Source organism: Octodon degus, unplaced genomic scaffold, assembly GCF_000260255.1.
Source record: "Octodon degus isolate 3935 unplaced genomic scaffold, OctDeg1.0 scaffold00003, whole genome shotgun sequence".
Classification (NCBI taxonomy): domain Eukaryota; kingdom Metazoa; phylum Chordata; class Mammalia; order Rodentia; family Octodontidae; genus Octodon; species Octodon degus.
This window is the reverse complement of record NW_004524579.1, coordinates 15,607,981-15,627,998: the sequence shown is the minus strand read 5'-3', so window position 1 is coordinate 15,627,998 and position 20,018 is coordinate 15,607,981. Positions and strand designations below refer to the sequence as shown.

Genomic DNA, 20,018 nt, shown 5'->3' with positions numbered 1-20,018 from the left:
AAATTAAAATAAAATAAAATAAAATGTTCCCAATTTATAATGAAAGTTTACTCTTCCTATATTCATTCATGATTGCTTATGACTTATAATCCCAAGACAATTTTTAATTACTCTTTAGATTATTAGTAACCCTCGCTTAAATATATTAAAAGACTACTGAATTACTTTTTAAAATTACATTTTAGGCAACAGACTTAGCCTTACTGTTGCTGTCTCTATCCATCAGGGTTAAAATTCAGTTATAGAATGCCATTAAAATTATATCATATACTTAATAAGGAGAAATACTCAACTATCTTTTTGCATTACTGTATCATCAACTTTTGCAGCTCTGGAACAAAATAACTGACACAACTTAAGGGAAGGGGTTAATTTGGTTCATGGTTTTAGGTGATTTCAGTCCACAGTCAGCTGTTTCTAAATCAATCAAGTGATACAATTAAGTGTAAACACCACATCCACATCCCATCCAGTGTCAACCTCACATCCAAACACATATTCTTAAACCACACTTACTTTCAAAAAATTCTACAATAATAAATTAATAATTCCAACTAATTCTGGTGCACAATCAAAAAGGCTATATCCCTTCTCAAATTATCAATTTTTCCAGAATTTGTCAAAGTTCAAGTCATTCTCTCTGTTTTTTTTTTAATGTATTTAGAGCAGGGTCTACAGAGTCTCACTACACAGATCAGACTAGTAGTAGCCTCTTGTTTTCAGCCTCCCAAGAGCTGGGATTACAGGTACACACCAAAATGCTCAGTCTCAGTCACTTTCTCAGTGAGCCCTAGGGGGAGGGCCAGCACAGCTTGTGGTTCCGGGGATCTAACCCTGGTCCCTGTGCTCTGCCTAAGCAGGCACTATAGTCCACTGAGCTATCTGTCCAGCCCTCAAGTCTTATTCTCTTCTAATACTCCATGCAAACACTTAGGTCTATAAAGATAAAAATAAAAATAAAACTACATAATTCCAATGTGCTGTGGTGCAGAGTAGGGTCTACTCTGAGTAAATATTCTCATTCTCATTGGGAGATATTGAAGGACAGAAATCAATCGGACCAAAATAAGATAAAAGCCCCAAGGGAAAACATTAATCCTGTATCTTTGTGCCTTTCACCCAGGGAACACAATGGTGAAGTGTGAAGCTTGCTAGCCCCATACAAGTACTCGGTTTCTTTCTAACAGAATTAATGTCTTCATTTCCCTCACCATCTTTAACTCCACTCCACTTTTACATGTAGCTTCTTCTATGCCAAAATTTAAATTTTTCATGTTATCTGCTTATTTTTTGCCACTAAATTCTCTCTTTTATTCGTAAGGGCATTAGTGCAATGCTTTTTCAATAATAGTAAACAAAGAGAAAGGAAAAATATGTGATCATGAAATTGATAAGCAAAGGAATGCTTAATACACAAAACAATGATCTACACTGCACTATATAAGGCAAAGATATCATTCCAGTAATTTTGTTAGACAAATTTGAAAGCACTCAAGTCATTAATACTAAAGGACTTTTACAAAAAGTTTAGGATATTCATGTAAAAGAGTACACGGTAAAGCCGATATAATAGTATATTAAAAAGCAAATAGAATTCAATTTGTTACCCTCATATGCATTGGTGTACAAAAAGCAAAACTATTGGATTACACCTCAACATTTTTTTTGATCTAGCACTGGGCTTCATCCTTGTCCCTTAACTTTTTTCTCAGTCAAGTTTTCACTAAGTGGTTAAGGCAGCAGTACGCATAGCGCAGCTTGAATGCTGGGTTGCTTTAAACCATCCTCCACAAGTACAACCCATCCACCACCAAAAATATCAGTCTTGAGCAGAGTCTGAGGTTCCAGGGCAAATCTCAACAATTTTTTTGCAGGAGTATAATACACATGGCTTCTTGTCCAATTGCTAACTAAGTCCTTCTTCTTGGGTCTGGCCTTCACTGTTCGCTTTCCTGTGCCTATAATTTTCTGAGCTCTAACCAGAATCACCAATCAGGTTCTGCTTACAAAAATCTAGAACTTTTCCAGCCTGCTTCCCTCAAGCTTTCCAAATTCTCCCCACAAACTAATTCCAAGGTCTTCTAAACCTACTGCTTAAGTACAGTCATCACAAAGATCTGCGCCTGACACCAATTTTCTTCATCCATTAGCTTTCCCATTACTGAGAAGTAATTTCAACATTCATAATTTAAAGAAAAGGAGGTTTCAGTTGGGTCATAGTTTCAAAAGATTTAGTCTCTTGTTGGCTGACTGCAAGGTGAAGCATAGTAAGGGAATAGCATGGAAAGTCAAATATACTGAGGTCAGAATAGCCAGGAAGCACAGCAAGGGAGCAGTGCCAAATAAGAAGACTCTCAGGCTTTCTTAATGTCTTTCTTGTTTTCTAAGGAAATAAGGCTGTAATAGTTCAACAAACACTGAAGACTGATAAACTCATTCAGAAAGTTATGCTAACGTTTACTGCTACTTGAAAGTGAAATTTTAAAATTATTGAGGCTGGGGAGTTAGCTCAGTAGAATAAGCACTTGCCTGATAAGCAAAAGGGTCTGACTTTAATCTCTGGCTGCATCAAAAAAAAAATGAATGAAAGAAAGAAAGAAAGAAAGAAAGAAAGAAAGAAAGAAAGAAAGAAAGAAAGAAAGGTTATTAGAAGTTCCACTTTAAAAGTTGACATTTTATTACAAAGGTATTTTCTAGAATCTACTGAAATGGTTATAGTTATTGCTTGTGAAGGTGATTACTAAATACAAAATAATTTTCCTGGAATTGTCAAGAATTTCAAATACATCATCAATAGTTTTCCAAATTAACAACTACAATTGGCATGATTTTATTTGAACAACTCACTTGGAAATTAACAACAAACCACTCACAACATTTTAAATTATTCTCTAATGTCCTAGAAAAAAATCATAAGCTCAGGCTATACTTGATATATCAAACTATTTAAAAGCAATTAGCATAGAAGGTGAAACACCCACACCTGGGCTCATGAATATCACAGATAGGAGAATCAATATGCAGGTCGGTTTACTTCAAGGCAGTAAAAATAGATCAATTGCTGTTCTGCAGTTTCTAGATACAATTCATAAATTCCAGAGGTTTATATTCTGATAACTTCATATTTCTAGATAATGAGCTAAATGACTTTGGAAATAGAATTATAATGAAACTGGAAATTGTAGTTATTTATATATTTGTATATTATTTATGGAAAAACTAATAGAAACATGATGACTAGCTCCAATTAACAATATGTATGACATTATTAATATGTCATAAAATGGTGTCATATTGTTGATTTGCATGTTTTCTTTTAAAAATGAATATTAAAGATTACATGATTTAAAATCAGTTGTGCAGCTGTCACTTGTATATTAAAGCATGAAACTTGCACCAGAATTCAGGAGACACCTGTTTCTACTCACTTTATTTCTCTAAGATGGTAACAAAATTCAAATTCTATGAACACTAAAGAACACAAAATATTTAAAGAAAAATGTATTATATCCTTTTTTGCTAAAAAAATTTCAAGTATCATGTCAATTTATCTCTTAATTTTTTCAGTTATTGCATAAGCCAAAGCTATTCTTGGCTAGTTTACTAGATAAAAAATGTATATTTATGACACTGGGAATGTATCAAAAGGATTTTATCTTGGAGTAGCAATTACTCTACCTGGGGGTAGAGTAATTACCCTATGACATAAGGTGTACTGCAAGTAAAATACTAAGCTGAGCATCTAAGATATATGAGATGTTGCACAAAATTTTATAACCAGTTATCTCTACTCTTGAGTTCTTAATCTTGCTTCCTTTGTCAGTTAACTTAGTTATTGTTGCACAAACTTTTAATCTTTCCATTGTTTAAACTTTCTGTTGTCTCGGAGTATTTCCACACTCTCTTGTCATTTGAAATACAAGTGTTATTTTCATGAACTGATAAAACTGATGAAAGATAATTCTGTTATGACCCAAAATGAAAAGTTGCAGAGAGGACACCTGGTACCAATAGTTACTGATATCTGATACCATAATATCTGGTACCTAATTTCCTTGAAACCCTTTAGAGTACTCACTTTTTGTTTAGCACTTGTCAGGGCCTTGTGACTCACTAGCTTTTTCAAGCAAAGTAATTGGCTTGATAGTCCTTATTTTGGATATTCATCTTACCTTCCAGAAGTAATTAGTGAAGATTACGGTGGTAACATTGTATTTTCTTTCTTCAATAGGGATCTTTGCATAAATGTTTTCATGTTTTGTAATGAAAATCATTTCCAGCATGTACAAAGCTGTAATTTCCTGTTATTATTGCCTTGAAAATGTGATTGAAACACTTTGATATCGACCTACATATTCATCTTCCACCTTCTAATTTAGACACTCCTTTATTTTTTTAGAAAAACATTTTTACTTTTTACTTTCTAAAATATTTCAGTTATTTCCATTACAGATGCCTCTCTTTGCTATCCACATCTATTTTTTCTTTATAAGTTCTGGAAAAATCCTTCAATTGCATCATAATCATCAATTATGCTATTTTCCAATATAAATACATTCCCTTTTTTTAATGTATTTAGTACAGGGTCTACAGGGTCTCACTACACAGATCGGACTTGCAATGATCCTCCCGTTTTCAGCCTCCCAAGTGCTGCGATTACAGGTGTGTGCCACCATTCCCAGTCTCAATCGCTGTCTCAGCACACCCAGGCATGGGACCCCGGGGAGTGAACCCCTGCCCCTGCACTCCGCCTAAACACATGCTTTAGTCTGATGAGCTATCTGGCCAGCTTATATTCCATTTTTCTGATGTAGTTAATTTTTTCTTTTAAAATCACTTTTCTCTACTTTGAAAGATTTCCTTATATCTTGGTTTTTCATCTCAAGTATTCTTTTCTTACGTGTTCTGCTCATATTTAACTGGTGCTCCTTACTCTTAAAATATTTGGAAATTTTCAGTTTCTTAATTTTTTTTGAATAATGGGATAGGTCCATTTTTTGTGTAATCTTTGGTTATTAATTACCTTTATGAACTACCTTAGAAGGTAATTAAACAAGTCATTTGTTCTCACTCAGACATACCTCTGGAGTTGGCTGTGGGTATTAGGTGATTTAGATCAGGGTTATCCAGGGATAGATCTATCAGAGAGTTTCTGTGTAATTATTATTTATTCTGTCTAATATAATGATAACTTTTTTCTCCTGAATGGAAAATACATAAGAGGTGTAGTAAAGTATGTAAGTCCTCATAAACCTCCATTCAGTAGTAAAACACTATCATGTTTCCCCTATTGTATTGGTCTGACAAAGGATGCGAACATATACTTTGGTGCAGCCTAACATTGAAAGGTAGAGAAACATATACTGTCGTTGTAGAAAAAAAATTTAAAAGATTCAAGCAATGGCAATGTGTATAAGAAGAGGTTAAAATTAGGCCAAAATGCCATCTACCAAAAGTTTGTCCTTTTATGGGAGGAGGGGGTACCTGGGATCAAACTTGGCACTTCGCCCTTGCTGGACAGGTACTTGTGCTGTAAAGCTATCTCTTTAAGGTTTGTATGTAGTGTGCCTTTCCTTAAACTATACCTGTAAGTCTTACTCTTTAAATTTACCTTTTAGTAAATACAGCATACTATATTCTATGTTTATCAATAACTATGGTGAACTAATTTGCGTTAGCTCCCATGTCCACTGAGATGCTAATGAATCTCTTCAAATCTTCTTTGGAATAATTTCAGAGTATAGTGATCATCCTGACTCAATCCTGTGTCCAGCAGACATATGTTTAATGTGGGTTTTGGGAACTGCACTGCAAACTTTGCTGTCCTTCTACTTCATAGCTGGCTGTCTTTCAGGACAGATGGGATTTATGTAGTATCACAGTGCATAGAGTGCTTAAAGTACATGTAAGGCCAGCAATTACTTTCTTTCTTTCTTTCTTTCTTTCTTTCTTTCTTTCTTTCTTTCTTTCTTTCTTTCTTTCTTTCCTTCCTTCCTTCCTTCCTTCCTTCCTTCCTTCCTTCCTTTCTTTCTTTCTTTCTTTCTTTCTTTCTTTCTTTCTTTCTTTCTTTCCTTCTTTCTTTCTTTCTCCTACCTGCAATCAAATTCAGGGCCTGACACTATACTACTACGCTACATCCTGGGTTAGGCCAACAGTTCTTGAGTATGTTTATCCACCATTTCTGGGTTCTTCTCATCATGTTACATGCAGCTGTTGTTTTCTATGACTTACGCCTTAAAACAGACATAAAAAAGCAGCAACATATTTTGAAAAATTGTGAAAAATTATCAAATGATCTGTTTTGAAAACAGGAGTCACAAAAAAGGGGAAATATTCAGAAATTTTTAGTTTTTTAAATAAAAATGAGCTTAAGACAGATGAGACAAGTCTTGCATATATACTATCAGATACATAGATCTCTGTAGAGGGGTAGTATTGCTTCAATAATATCTATCAACAGAGCCTAATATTTTACTGAATTTTCAATAATATCTGTCAACAGAGCCTAATATTTTACTGAATTTTCAACCTTAACTTAGGCTTTAATCATTTAATTTCTTCTTTTGCAACATTCTCACAGGAATTATTTATGTAACTTAAGAGTGACTATATCAGGATATTTTCCAAACATCATTTTAAAACTGTAGTATACATCCAGAAAGATTGTAAATTCTGACAGCTTAAGATAATCTTAACTACTTGATTAATATATTCAAGGATATCTGAATTTATTCCTTTTTTAAATTTAGGACAGGGTTACAAGGTGTACAGAATCTCACTACATAGATCAGACTCAAAGTAATTCTCCTGTTTTCAGCTTCTCAAGAGCTGTGATTAAAGCTGTGAGCCACCACACCCAGTCTCAATTGTTGTGAGCCTCAGGGGTGGGGTCGGTGGGGCCTGTCATGAGATTATTCTTAAAGACACTGCAACAGCTTTTTTTGTCTTCACTATTTCTTATGAAAATTCATTGGGAGGCTCATGAAAAATTATATTAAGACCTCACAGAACAAAAATACATATAAAACATGATCACATGAGGTACAAGTGTTTTCCTGAGGAGTGAGTAGGATGGAGAACACATGCAAACAACTATCTGTTTTATAGCATTTGGTAATAATTGTGTAGGGTAAATCACTATGTGTAATTCTGTAACTTCTACACATTAAAAAAAGTTAAACATTATCTTTATCATGTAGTTAGCATGTGAACTAGATCATTACTGAATCTGATCCATGTTATTGCAAAACAACATATGTTTCGTAACTAGTTGAAGTCAAAGTTTGCTAACTCAGTCTACTATACCAGTCTTTAATCAACATAAAATTTCTAGAAATATTTGTACTATTTAGCATTGTATTGGTGAACTTTCTTGATGCTAGGCCAACTGCTTGATATCCACAACTTAAAGGAAGAGAGATTTATTTGGCTTATAATTTCAGAGGACCCAGTCAGAAATGGTTTGGCTCCAGATGGAAACATTCTGGTGGACAGGTGTGGCAGAGCGAACGATTTCATTCTTAGTAGCCAGAAAGCAAAGCAAGGGAATACTGTAAGATATGAAAGGGTGAGGAATTAGACATGGACTCCAGGGTCTTGCTTCCGAGGCCATCCAGACTTACATGGTCCTGCCAGGCATATTTCAATCCAGTCAAGTTGGCTACCACGTTTGGTGATCACAACTATACCAGGGGTCATTGTGTCAACAGAACCGGAATTATCTGCTATAATAGGCAATGCCAAAGGATCTCCACCGATGAAATCAAGGCAAAATATAAAAGGAAAAGCTTAGAATGATGATAAAATGAAGTTGAACAGGAAAATGAAAGAGCACTGACAGCATTGAAGTGTGTTCAACATATGGGAAAAATGTAACATGTCATATTAATAGAACGAAAGTAAAATACAAGATTTACTTAATTGCCAAAGAAAAGACATGTGACAAAACCCATCACAGTTTTATGATTAAAAACACTCAGAACACTAAGAATAGCAACATAATTTTTAATGTGATAAAAGACATCTATAGAAATATATAGTAGACAACATACTCAGTGTTGACTAAAATATTTCCTCTCTTATTAAAAAGAGAATAAGTATATGTAAAACAAGTTACAACAAGTAACTTAAACCACTACTTCAAATGAATACTGGATGTACTAACCAGAGAAATTAGCCAAAAGATGTCAGTAAAATATAACTAAGTTGAAAAAAATAACTAGAAGTATTTATATTTGCAGATGATATGATCTTATTCACCAAAGGTTCTAAACAGCTCCAAAGAAATTTACCAAATTCAGCAATTTCTAGATTAGAAGAAAAAGTTATAAAATAATTTTTATTTTTATATACTTGCAATGAACAAACTGAAAATATACTAAGACATCAATCCTATTTATGACAGTATTAAAATAAAATTTAGTACATTTAAAATTATAAAGATTAATGTATGTATTAAAGAAAACATAAATACATGGAAAGTTAAGCTACATTTAGGGACTAGAAAACAATATTACTGAGATCTCAACAGCAGTCCAGTTAATTTTCAGATGCATCATTAACTTTGTGAAAATTTTATCATAAAAGTATAATTCAATGACCAAAAAACTAACAGCATCAATAAAAAGAGGGAAAAACTAAAAATAAAAAATAAAAGTAAAATAAAATAAGAGGGCTAATGATTTCATTATATGTTTCACAGGGAATAATATGCAGATTGATGGTAAGGACATGAGAAGATGCAGAAAATCACAAACCATCAGGAAAATGCAAATCTAAGTGACATAATACTTTTCCCATTTATTAAATACCTATAATTGGAAAAATTAAAAGTAACAAGTAGGAAAGAAATTTGAATTTCTGGCAATAATATAACATGATCTTTTCTAATAGTGTTTGTAAAAAAGATATGATGTCTGCATCGTGCACAACTGATAACCACTAGGAAGACAGTATGCAATGTGTTAATTATTGAAACTGTCCTATCAATTTGAATTGAAACTGTCTCATTGCTATTTGTTTCTCAATAAAATTATGGAAAAAAATAAATAATTAACATGATCTAGTTGTGGTACAAAACAATTTAGTATTGTCTCAAAAAGTTAAAAATTGTATTCTCAAATAGGAAGAGATAAATATTGTTATTCCATTTAAATGGAATATTTAGAATATGCATATTCAGAGTTATGAACAAGAGATTCAAGGTTACCAGTACATGTGAGAAAGGGGGAATATTCCTTATGGAAGATATTTTTGTTTGCAGTTATGAAAATTTTGAATTATAAAATCATATGAAATGAATGTACAGAAAGTGAATTTAACTAATGGCACCAAATTGCCACTTAATAAGTAAAATGAAAATGTGTGTTGTTGATATTTTAAAATTTGTCAGCTTTTAATGTGATAATTTACCACTTTAATGAGTGAACAAGATACATTTAAAAAACAAGCTAATATAGCACCTGTTTCAGGAAGGTTTTGAATTTAAAAAATATGTTAGTGATTATGTGATTACTGAATCAATTAATAATTAATTATTAAATAAATAATAAATTAATAACTAAATAAATGTGTTGATTATGAGAATTCTATAATTGTAGTCCATGTATTTCTACAGGAACAAAGTACAGATATTTCTGGAATCTATCTCTGTGAAGGGTATATACATTGTAAATTTTATGAATTTTCCCCATGAAAAATATTTGAAAATTAAATTATATTACAGTAGTTGGCAGTGTAATGCCATTATGCTTTATCATCCAGTAGTGATGGGTTTTGTCCTGACAGATCTATAGTATACTGACAATGCCACAAGTAAAAATTACACTTAATGCCTCTAAGCTACTGAGCAGTGCACTGCAGAGGGTCAATCCCTTCTCTTGTGACTGTGAACTGCCAGTGCCCACAGTGGCAGAAGAGCGTCATTCTGCAGGTCCCGAGCTGCTCCAAAGGTCAAATGTCACAATTAAAAATGAAGTTTTTACTGAATAATTAGTGCTTTTGTGCCAACATAAAGCTGAGAAAATGCACCATGTGCATCAATATCCTAAAACGGAATATACTTTTTTTTATGTATTTAGTACAGGGTCTCACTGCACAGATCAGACTCGTAGTGATTCTCCTGTTTTCAGCCTCCCAAGCTCTGGGATTACATTGTGCACCATCGCAACTAGTTTCTGTCATCATTTCAGTATGCCCTGGGGGCAGGGCTGACATGGCATGCTGGGGATCAAACCCCGTCCCTGTGCTCTGCCTCAGCAGGCACTTTAGTCTACTGAGCGATCTGGCTGGCCCAATATTGTAAAACTGAATGAAGTATAAAATGATGTATTAATAAGTCTCCATATAAATATATTTTCTATACTTTTCTACAAAAAGTGATTACAATCATCTAAATTGATGCTATGAATAACTCCTGTGCATTGGAAAGTTATGAACTGTTACTCCCATCTGACAGAGAGCTGGCCTAAACTGAAGATCAAGTCAGTGATGTGCCAAATTCTTCTGGTGAGTTACTAGCATAGACAGAACAAGAAATCACATAACTGAATTAGGAAATCATAACACTAGAGTTATTGTACAAAAATTGATGAGAAGGCTACTGCACTATGAACCTGGACCTGTGCTTTAAGGCAGCGCTCTATGGCTGGGTTGTGCAGCCGTGTAGATATCCACTAACAGAGGGATAGCCATGGCACTCATTGCATATGGTGCATATGTACACAGCATGTACACAGCATGCTTTTCCTCTCCAGTTATGACAACAAAAGTGCTGTTAATCAGTGTTCCCTGAGCTGTCTACTTTTCTTTGAGAACTGTAGCATAGCTAGGAAAAGTGAATAGAAAGGGAGACCGGTGATAATGTAATCCCCCTGAGGGAGGCCAAAGAAGGACTGCAGAAAGTCATTTGAAGGTTCTTGGGTTTATAAGAAAGCAAACTACCATATCACTTAGAGACAGGTATGAAACCTTGAATTCCAGGATGTAGGCTTAAGATGCACATGTCCACCTTGTGTTTTATTGTCTAAGAAAGTAAGCAAAGATAGTAATTGATTCACACAACCAGAGCCCAACAGTTGCTTTCAAATCCCTAATCTTTTTTTGTAGGCCCTCTGCTATATACTAGACTAAATTCCATGCTGACAAATGTGATAAAAAATGCTGAGAATTTCTGCTGTTTTTCATACCCACTGATATTTGACTTTTCCTTTTTGTGATTTTACTCCCCAAATCTCATTTCTAATTACAACACTGTCCCATCTTCTGCCTGTATTTCATTTCTTCCTTTTTGTTTCCTCTGTATCACGTCTTTGATAAGAAAGCTTTTGTCTCATTACAAAACCATTTGTGTCTGTCTTTTCTTCACTGTGAAAGCTATGGAGCCCTACTTTGACTATGCTGTAATTTATAGCTTTCACTGTAATTGCCCATGTGGTATCCATGTTAATATTTGTTCCTCGGCATCATTCTGTGCCTGCCTCTTCACTACTGACACTGGAATTCTTCATCAATGAGTATGACTCTCTGGATGTTTCCCCTCTACAGAAACATTCAGAGAGAAAAAAAAATCCAGAATAAGGAAGGAAAATACGTAAATTATCTGCGTTGTCTTATTTTGAAGTGGGTTCTAACCTCATTCTTGTTGCGCTGAAATGTGAAGCAAAATGTTAGAGGACCCAAGGTTAAATGCTCTTTCTGAAATATCACTTACTATAAACTGAATACCCAATATCTAAAATTAGGTGTAGTATTATATAAATCTGAAACAATATGAAGGCAGTGTTAGTTGGGGATAACGGTGAATAATTATGAACTCATTATATTGAAAGCTTACTCAGACATTATGACCTTTAAATCAGAAGTAGAATACAGCCCATGACAGTAAATCTGAGTCAACAGACTTGGTCATTTTTTAACTTCGCTCAATCCAACTGTGAAAGTTGCAGCACAGACTATGAAGGAAGGGAGGAGCCTGGAAGGAACTGAGCTAAGGCCTGCGTTTAGCTTCTGTGTCACCCCACGCAGGTTCCATGTGGTGTACTCATCAGTGGACTCCTCTCTGAGAAGGACTGTGATAAATGGAAGTTTGTAAATAGCAAGCCAAAGGAGCACAGGCAATGGGGCCTTGCCTATAATATGAACTAAAATAAATTATTTTACATAACAACATTAATTCATATATTTCATACATTTTTATCAAAAGATACTGCCTGGTATTTCATTTGTCTGCTGTATTCTAGAGTTTTTAAAAAGTAGAAAACTGGCTACCTCTCTCACCCTCATTCTCTGGCCTATGTTTTGGTTTATTATGAAGAAGAAAGATAAACCAATTCCAATCCATCTATCCCGATCCTATTCAGAGCCAAGCAATAACAATTATCTCTGTCTTTACATTTTCTCCCATCTCTTGCTATTTCTTGTACAGTAATGAATTGTAACAGCTACTTCTTGCTGACTTCTCTCCCATATAATTAATGTCCTAAGATATTCTATTTACTGGTGAAGCGGTTTGAATCAAGAAGTGATTACTTTTAGAGTAAACAGAGCTGCTAAGCCCTCTCCACAAACAAAGCTGACAGCAGTTTTATTTTTAAAATAATCAAATTGAAATCCCCCAAAAGCTCCAAGTTTAGAACTTCTTATTTATTATGCCTGTGTAGGTATTTTGTGCATGTGAAAAGTATATTAATATTTAGAACAGAAGATAGAAAAAGTACATAGATGGAAATAAAGAAATGGCTTAAAGAAACCAATAATTATGTTACCCACCTAAGCATTCTTATTAGACATAACCAGAAGACCTCATCATAAGTGAAGAAAATCAGTTTATTTTAAAACATGAATTTAATCCTCAAAAATATAAAAATTAGATGAGGAACTTTCTGAGTTGTGGGGAAAAATGTTGTCTGGAATGAAAACAGCAGCCATCACTGAATTTGTAACAAAAGAAAAGGATGTGTCATTGTCAAAATTGTGGGGAGGTGGAGTTTAATTACCCATAGAAAGGAGTCAGGCTTATCTCCCCATATTGAAGGCCATATCAGTCACGTGTTTGCCATAGTTTTCAATTGGTCAATATGCATTAATTAATTGACTAGTTCATTTTCCTGATAATCTTCCACCTTACTCTGCTGTCACAAATGCTTTAGGTAATTTGTACACAAACAGAATTTATCTCTCACAGCTCTGGAGACTTTGAAGTGGAAGGCCAGAACATCAGTAAATCTGTGTGTGATGCAACACTTCACAGATGTCACTACTATTTCTTTTCATGAGGACAGAACCTGCATGGCCTAAGTAAGATATCTCAAGTTTTAAAACTATATTTTTGAGTACTAAATTTTAACATGGTGAATTCTGAGGGACAGCAGCACTTAGACAATATCAACTTATTTATTTATTTATTTGTATTTAGTACAAGGTCTCGGTACACAACTCAGACTTATAGTGATCCTCCTGTTTTCAGGCTCCTTCGCACTGGGATTACAGGCCCCCGCCACCATTCCCCATTTCCCTGGTTGGCTCAGCGCACCTGGGTGCAGGGTCAGGTGGGCCTGTGGTGCCCAGGATATAACCCAAATCCCTGTGCTTACTTAAGCAGGTGCTTTGTCCATTGAGCTATCTCATTGGCCCAGTTTCTTCTTTCTAAATTAAAAATAAATTATTTAAAGAGTGCAAATTAGAATTAAAAGAAAACAATTTACAAGTGATAGAGAATTTAACTTAACAAAGTAATACGTACTTCACACTATTTGTTGTGATACATAGTGTTGTCTTTCAACCAGTTCTTCATATTACCAGATATATGCAAGTAAAATTGGAAGATGAAAGAAAAAAAGAAAGAAATACATAAAAAATTAAGAAAAAAGTAAAAACAATTAAAAAAGAAGACAAAACAAATTAAGCATTAATTGCTCCTTTCCATACACCAGCAGAAATACACAGCATCATTGTACAGATCATTCTGCTTACATACATAGATAAATCTCTTTCCCCTACTCCATCTCCTGTCCTTCTCTTCAACTCAGTAGCTCTTTCTTCTTGAATAAGTTCATCCCCTTTCTAAAACTATAGTGGCCAGGGAGATGGCTCAGTAGAATAAGTGCTTGCCTGGCAAGCACAAGGGACTGAGTTCAATCCCCAGTTCTGAAAAAAAAAAAATCTAGCTATTCATTCTTTAAGCCCAATCCTCTCACAAGCTCTTCTCTTCACCTCTGTCTAACCCTGTAGCAAAGGACTTCACCCTTCCCATTTCTCAAGGTATGTTTTTTCAGTATTCCAGTCCTCTACCTCCAATAAATTCTTCAAGAAAATTACTCCGATTCTGTTTTGCATAAGGACTCTCTTAATGTTATTATAGCAATTTCAAAAATTCAAAACTTTAAAATTATTTTGAATTTTTTTCTTCACTTGGTTCACTCTTATGCATTAGAAAATTTATGATTATTATTTTGCACATTTTTCCATTTCAGTCTTGTGCATAGTAATCTTTTTATGACCCCAAATATACACAGAGAAATAACCTGCTCAATAACCTCCATGTCAATCTGTATTCCTTTCCTCTTCAGGCAATGTCTTAGTCCCTCCTCCATCTCAACTCTCCTATAATCAAGCTTTAGAACTAGTGACATTCAGAAAATAAAGAGCTAGGGTAAAGAACCCTGAGGAGACGGCCCTTAAAGTATGAACCAAGAAGGTAATCAGAGAAGAAGATGCAAACCATTCACAAAAAAGGGAGAACACCAAGAATGCTTTGATGGCATGCTTTGAATTATTCCCAAGTCTGAGGGCTGAGCACAATTCAGGTAAATTCAGCTCACTTACAACTCCCTGCCAGACCTGCTCTTTTGCATGTACAAAGAAATGGTTTGACAGCCTGGCTTTCTGAACACCATCATTGCTTCCATAGGTGACCTTGTCATATTTGCATATTGTGTCACAGACTATCTGAACTTATTTTCTAAAACAAATCCTCTGCATCACTCATCCTTGTCATGTCTACATCCCACAGCACAATTCTGCTCTTTTGATCATGCTTTTTTTTTCATCTAGAAGTCTTTTTTTTTTTTTTTCTAAACATTTAGTTTCTTTATTATGGAGTTCTACCCAAAGCTGAAATCTTTCACCCAGATTTTACTCACATTCATAGCATCTTTAGCACTGAGCAGATACTCTGATTGAACTATATATATTGTAATATTTGAATGTTTCTATATCATGGGTTTATTGAATTGTAAGATTCCTTAGCTAATTGACCATTTATAATACTTGAAATACAGGATTAATACAGGATTTATTTCTATTTTTTATTCTTTGTTTACTGCTGAATGAATAGACAAAATCTCTAAAATTTATTCTAAATGGAACATAGAATTACTTTACTTACTTAAATGGAATATGGTTGCATATAGTTGCATATTTGTCAGTAATAAAGACTTGTGTCCATTAAGTTGACCAGATTCATCATGTGGCTTGACTCATTACCAACAATGAGCACGTTCCTACTAGGAACCTCATTGTTTAATGATGCTCATTTAATTTAACTTGGAACTTTAAATGCCATACATTTAAATGACATACATTTATATTAACTTAGAAGTTTTATATTGTAGCCTAACTAGAGGACTAGTTTTTATAACTAAGAATCAAGTTTCTGGTGCCAATAAAAATTGCTGTTTAAGCGATACTTTTAAATTTTATTTTTAAATACACTGTTCAGATACACTTCTATAATTTCTGTGAAATCACGTCAGTCAGTTGTTTCCTGGTCTCTGCATGTATGCAGTGAAATGGGTTAGAAAGAGTCATGAGTGTTCAGTCTCTGGGCAGCATCCCCAAGTGGGAATGGATATCCACTACTGACACTTGAGTTAGATTGATATTACTAGGAGAGAGACGAACAACTAGAAATGTGGAGATCGTTTGTAACTTAGAAATGAATATAATCCTTATCTTAGGTGATGCATTGTTATTAGAAAATAAAATTACTGTACTATTTATGGCTGCTCTCCTTTATGGTCAAAAACATTATATAATGACTATTAGAAATATCTAGAAGACAAGAAGTGGGCTTGTTTGTGAATATATGTATAAACATTAAACCAAGTTAGTTTAGTTGTACAAATTGGGATAATTTTATCTTTTTTCTTACATTTGTGACCAATGCAAAAATCTTTTCTGTACATATGAAAATAAATACATTGATTTTTACTGTCATATCATTGTTATTATTGCTTTGCTAAGAAATCATCTCACCAATCTTAACCAATGAGAACAGGTTAAGAGTTATAAGTATAATTGAAGATGGGCTCATTTAAGCATCACTGGACTTATTAGCTACCATTGTACAAGCAAATTTTCTAGTACTTTACTTGAGAAAGGACAGACTTATGGGTTGTGTTTTTTACTCAGCCACTTTTGTCTTTTTTTCCTTCAGTCACTGACCTTTATTATTTGTTTTGTTTGATTTTGGGAAACTATTTCCTTACTTGTGTTGAAAAGGCTTGTTACAAAAGAATTCTTCTACTTTCTTTTAATTCACTAATGTGTTAATCCAAGGATAAAAGTCTGAGCATGATTTCAGAAGCCTACATTCAATGCTTTTAGTAATGGCCAGTTCAGTTTTCAAAAAAATATTTCTAACTGAGTTTTACAGTTTATTAAAATACTTGAGTGTAAATACTATATCTACCCAAAATTATTGCATTAACACCCTCATGTTAAATTCTTACAGCCCAGTACTATATCAAAGTCATGGAATGTTCTGGCCTATTCATCTGGAGTAATCTTGCATCCTACTATATCTAATAACAAGAGGAAAGTAGTTAAAAGTAAATTGAAATTCTGAAGATTTTGTTATTTTTTAATATTTTTGCTATTTTAAGATTGCATGTAGTTCTTATTCTTGGTCAATCACTAGTTTAAGCTATTTCCAAATATTATTAATATCATTATTTTCATTTTTGGATTCAAAACATTCAGCACCTGGCTCTGAAGCTAAAAAGGCTATGTTATATAATAGTGAATACTTCTGATGCATTAATTTTAATTTTATTTTGGGGGAAAGGATCTACAGGGTTTTCAGTGTCTCACTACTAGATCAGATTTATAGTGATCTGCCTGTTTACAGCCTCCTAAGGCTGTGATTACAGGTGTATGCCACCACACCCAGTCTCAATTGCCTTCTCAGCATGCTGCTGATTGGAACCGCTGGCCAGGGGATCGAACCCCTGGCCCCTGAACCTGTTTGCAGGTGCCTTAATCCACTGAGCTATTTGTCCAGGCCCTATACAATAAGTTTCTTTTTGAACCCGGGATTGAACTCTGACCCTTGTGCTTGCCAGGCAAGTCTTTATTCTACTGAGCCATCTCTCCAACCCATTGCTATATTAGTTGATGGAAAATTTCACATTCTTCTTTTATTCAGACATAGCTTGTTTTATTGATTTTTTCACTGATCTAATAACTAAAGTAAAACACTTCAAAAAAAATAGATGGCACCAGTGTTGCTTTATCCTTGTACCTGTAGGCCCATGAAGGTCATCCAGGTATGCAGAAATAAAAGTGTTTCTACAGAAGTTCCTTGTGCTTTTCCTTTAAATTCCACTTCCAATAATATATAGCCTCAACCTGGTTTTCAAGTCTTGATTCCAATTCTTCTTTTTTTTTAACTTGGAAATAGAACAAAGTAGATTTTTATCTGGGAAACTAAGGCATTCAAAAGTACTATTTTTTAAAATTTAATTTATTTTTTATCTTGAAGAGTAAAAACAAAAGCAAGAACAAAAATCAGAAACAAAGACAGGAACAGGGCAACATTCAAAAATACATATGTTACAGATTTTCAAAACAAGAATAGCTGATCAACAATGGTTTATATATCATCTATTTTTATTGTCAAATCTGTTGCTCAGATTAACAGATATAGTTACGTACAGACATATGATGGAATCTTGCCCTTTGCTTTCAAAAAAACCTTAAATCCTTTTCTTGTCTCCCTTATTTTCTTTTTTACCTTTTTCAGAAATTTATCTTGAGCAATAAGTGATATAAGGTTAGAAATTGTACATATTTAGGAGACAAAGATGACAGGTATTCAGGCATGGTTTTTCTATTCCACATTGCTGTCCTTGATTCTCTGAGAAAGAAATACAAAAGGCAAATCATAGCCATTCTTGCTGTGGTAAGATAGTATCTCAAAGTTGTTTTAATTTGCATTTCTCACATGGCCAGTGGTGTGGAGAATTTTTTTTCAGGTATTTATTCGATTCCAATTCTTGAGTTGCAGCTCAGTAGGTCCATTTTGACAGTGCATATCAGAATGGAGCCGCACAGCAGCCATACACAAGCCAGGCCCACCCAGTTGAGTCCAAGTCCCATAGATCTAGACCTGATGAGCTGAGGTGTATTGGTAGGCCCCATGGTGCCCAGACAGAGGCCCAGAAATATAGGAACATCCATGCAGCACAGAGGAGACAGTGGGTACTTGGGTGAGCTGGTCAGCCCGAAAGACTCCAGGTACATAAAGGGCAGATACTCAGACAGAACTCAGGGGAACTAACTTAAAAACAAATTCCCAAATTAGGAACTATGTTGTTATGCAACTATGTTTGCCCTTATGGTCTAGAGTACAAAAACAGTTACAAAATTTTGTCAAATTCTAAATCTCAATACCTGTAATTAGTATACCTAATTGTCCTATTGTAAATAAGAAACATGTTTACATTACCCACATGTTCTCCTTTGGATAATAATATTGGGAAGTGCTTGGGTAATAGCTTCACCAAAGCCCTACACAGAAGGGTGGAGGACAGTGCCAAATGCAAACCAATGTCTTGCTGTCAATCAATAGAGAAGGCGAAGGGCCGGGGAGATGGCTCAGTGGAGTAAGTGCTTCCCTGGCAAGTGCAAGGGCCTGAGTTCAATCCCCGGGTCCAAAAAAAAAAAAAAAAGAGAGAGAGAAGGCGAAATTTGGTACACACACACACAAAAGAATCTCTGACACAGGAGAGATAGCTAAAGAACAGACTCTTTGTTGGGAGGCTGACTGCAGTGATGCAGCTACCCATTGGCAAACCTTCACAAATGGTATTGCAGAAATCAAAGTAAAGAGTTCTCTCTGAAACATAAAATGAAAATAACAGGAGAAAAATACATTTTCAGGCCCAGAGACCATCCGAGAAAAAACCCAGAAGACAGCAGCATAGAAGAAATTGGAAGCTACACATATGAAATCTCTGAAATAATAGCAACTGAAGTAGAGAAACTACTGCACAAGGATATAGAGGAAATCAGATAAGAAATAATCTGCCAGGTAAGATATAGAAATGATAACTGCAATGAAAAAATTGCTAAGTGCTTCTAAAGAAGATATTGACAGAAAATAGAGGAGAATAGAAACATGAAGAAAACTTTGAATGAGCAATGTAAGAAAGAAATAGAAAGCATGAAGCAGATTCAAAGAGATATGTAGGAAACAAAAAGTTCTCTATATATCACAAGTTGGCAAAACCTTTTAAATGAAAGTGAAGATAGATTTTCAGACTTTGAAGACATCAATGCAGACAGTGAAATGGTAAGAAAAGATCTGTTAAACACAACTAGGATTCAGGAAAACATAATTCAGCAGCTAAAAGATGATGCAAAGAGAAGCAACATAAGAGTAACAGGCATCAATGAGGAAGATGAAGCCAACACAAATGATAAAAAAAGAATATGGGTTGAAACAACAGCAGGAAGCTTCCAAAATATGGGGAAACTATCTGATGTTCAGTTAACTGAGGCATATAGAACTCCAAATACTATCAACCCAATAAAAACTACAACCAGACCTATACTAACCAAGAAATGAGGAATGAAGCACTAGAACAACATACTAAAAGTTGATAGAGAAAAGAAACAGATCACTTTAAAGGAAAATCCATCAGAATGATGGCAGATATCTCCTCAAAAACCATCAAGTCAAAACAGAGCATGGAGAGAAGTATTTCAAGTAGTACAAGAAATAAAGTCCAACTCAG

The 20,018-nt window shown here is 34.4% G+C and overlaps 1 pseudogene; it reads right to left on the bottom strand.

The window, feature by feature from the left end:
• The window catches only part of LOC101586822, a 138,947-nt pseudogene that overhangs the window by 31,558 nt on the left and 87,371 nt on the right, over window positions 1–20,018 (bottom strand).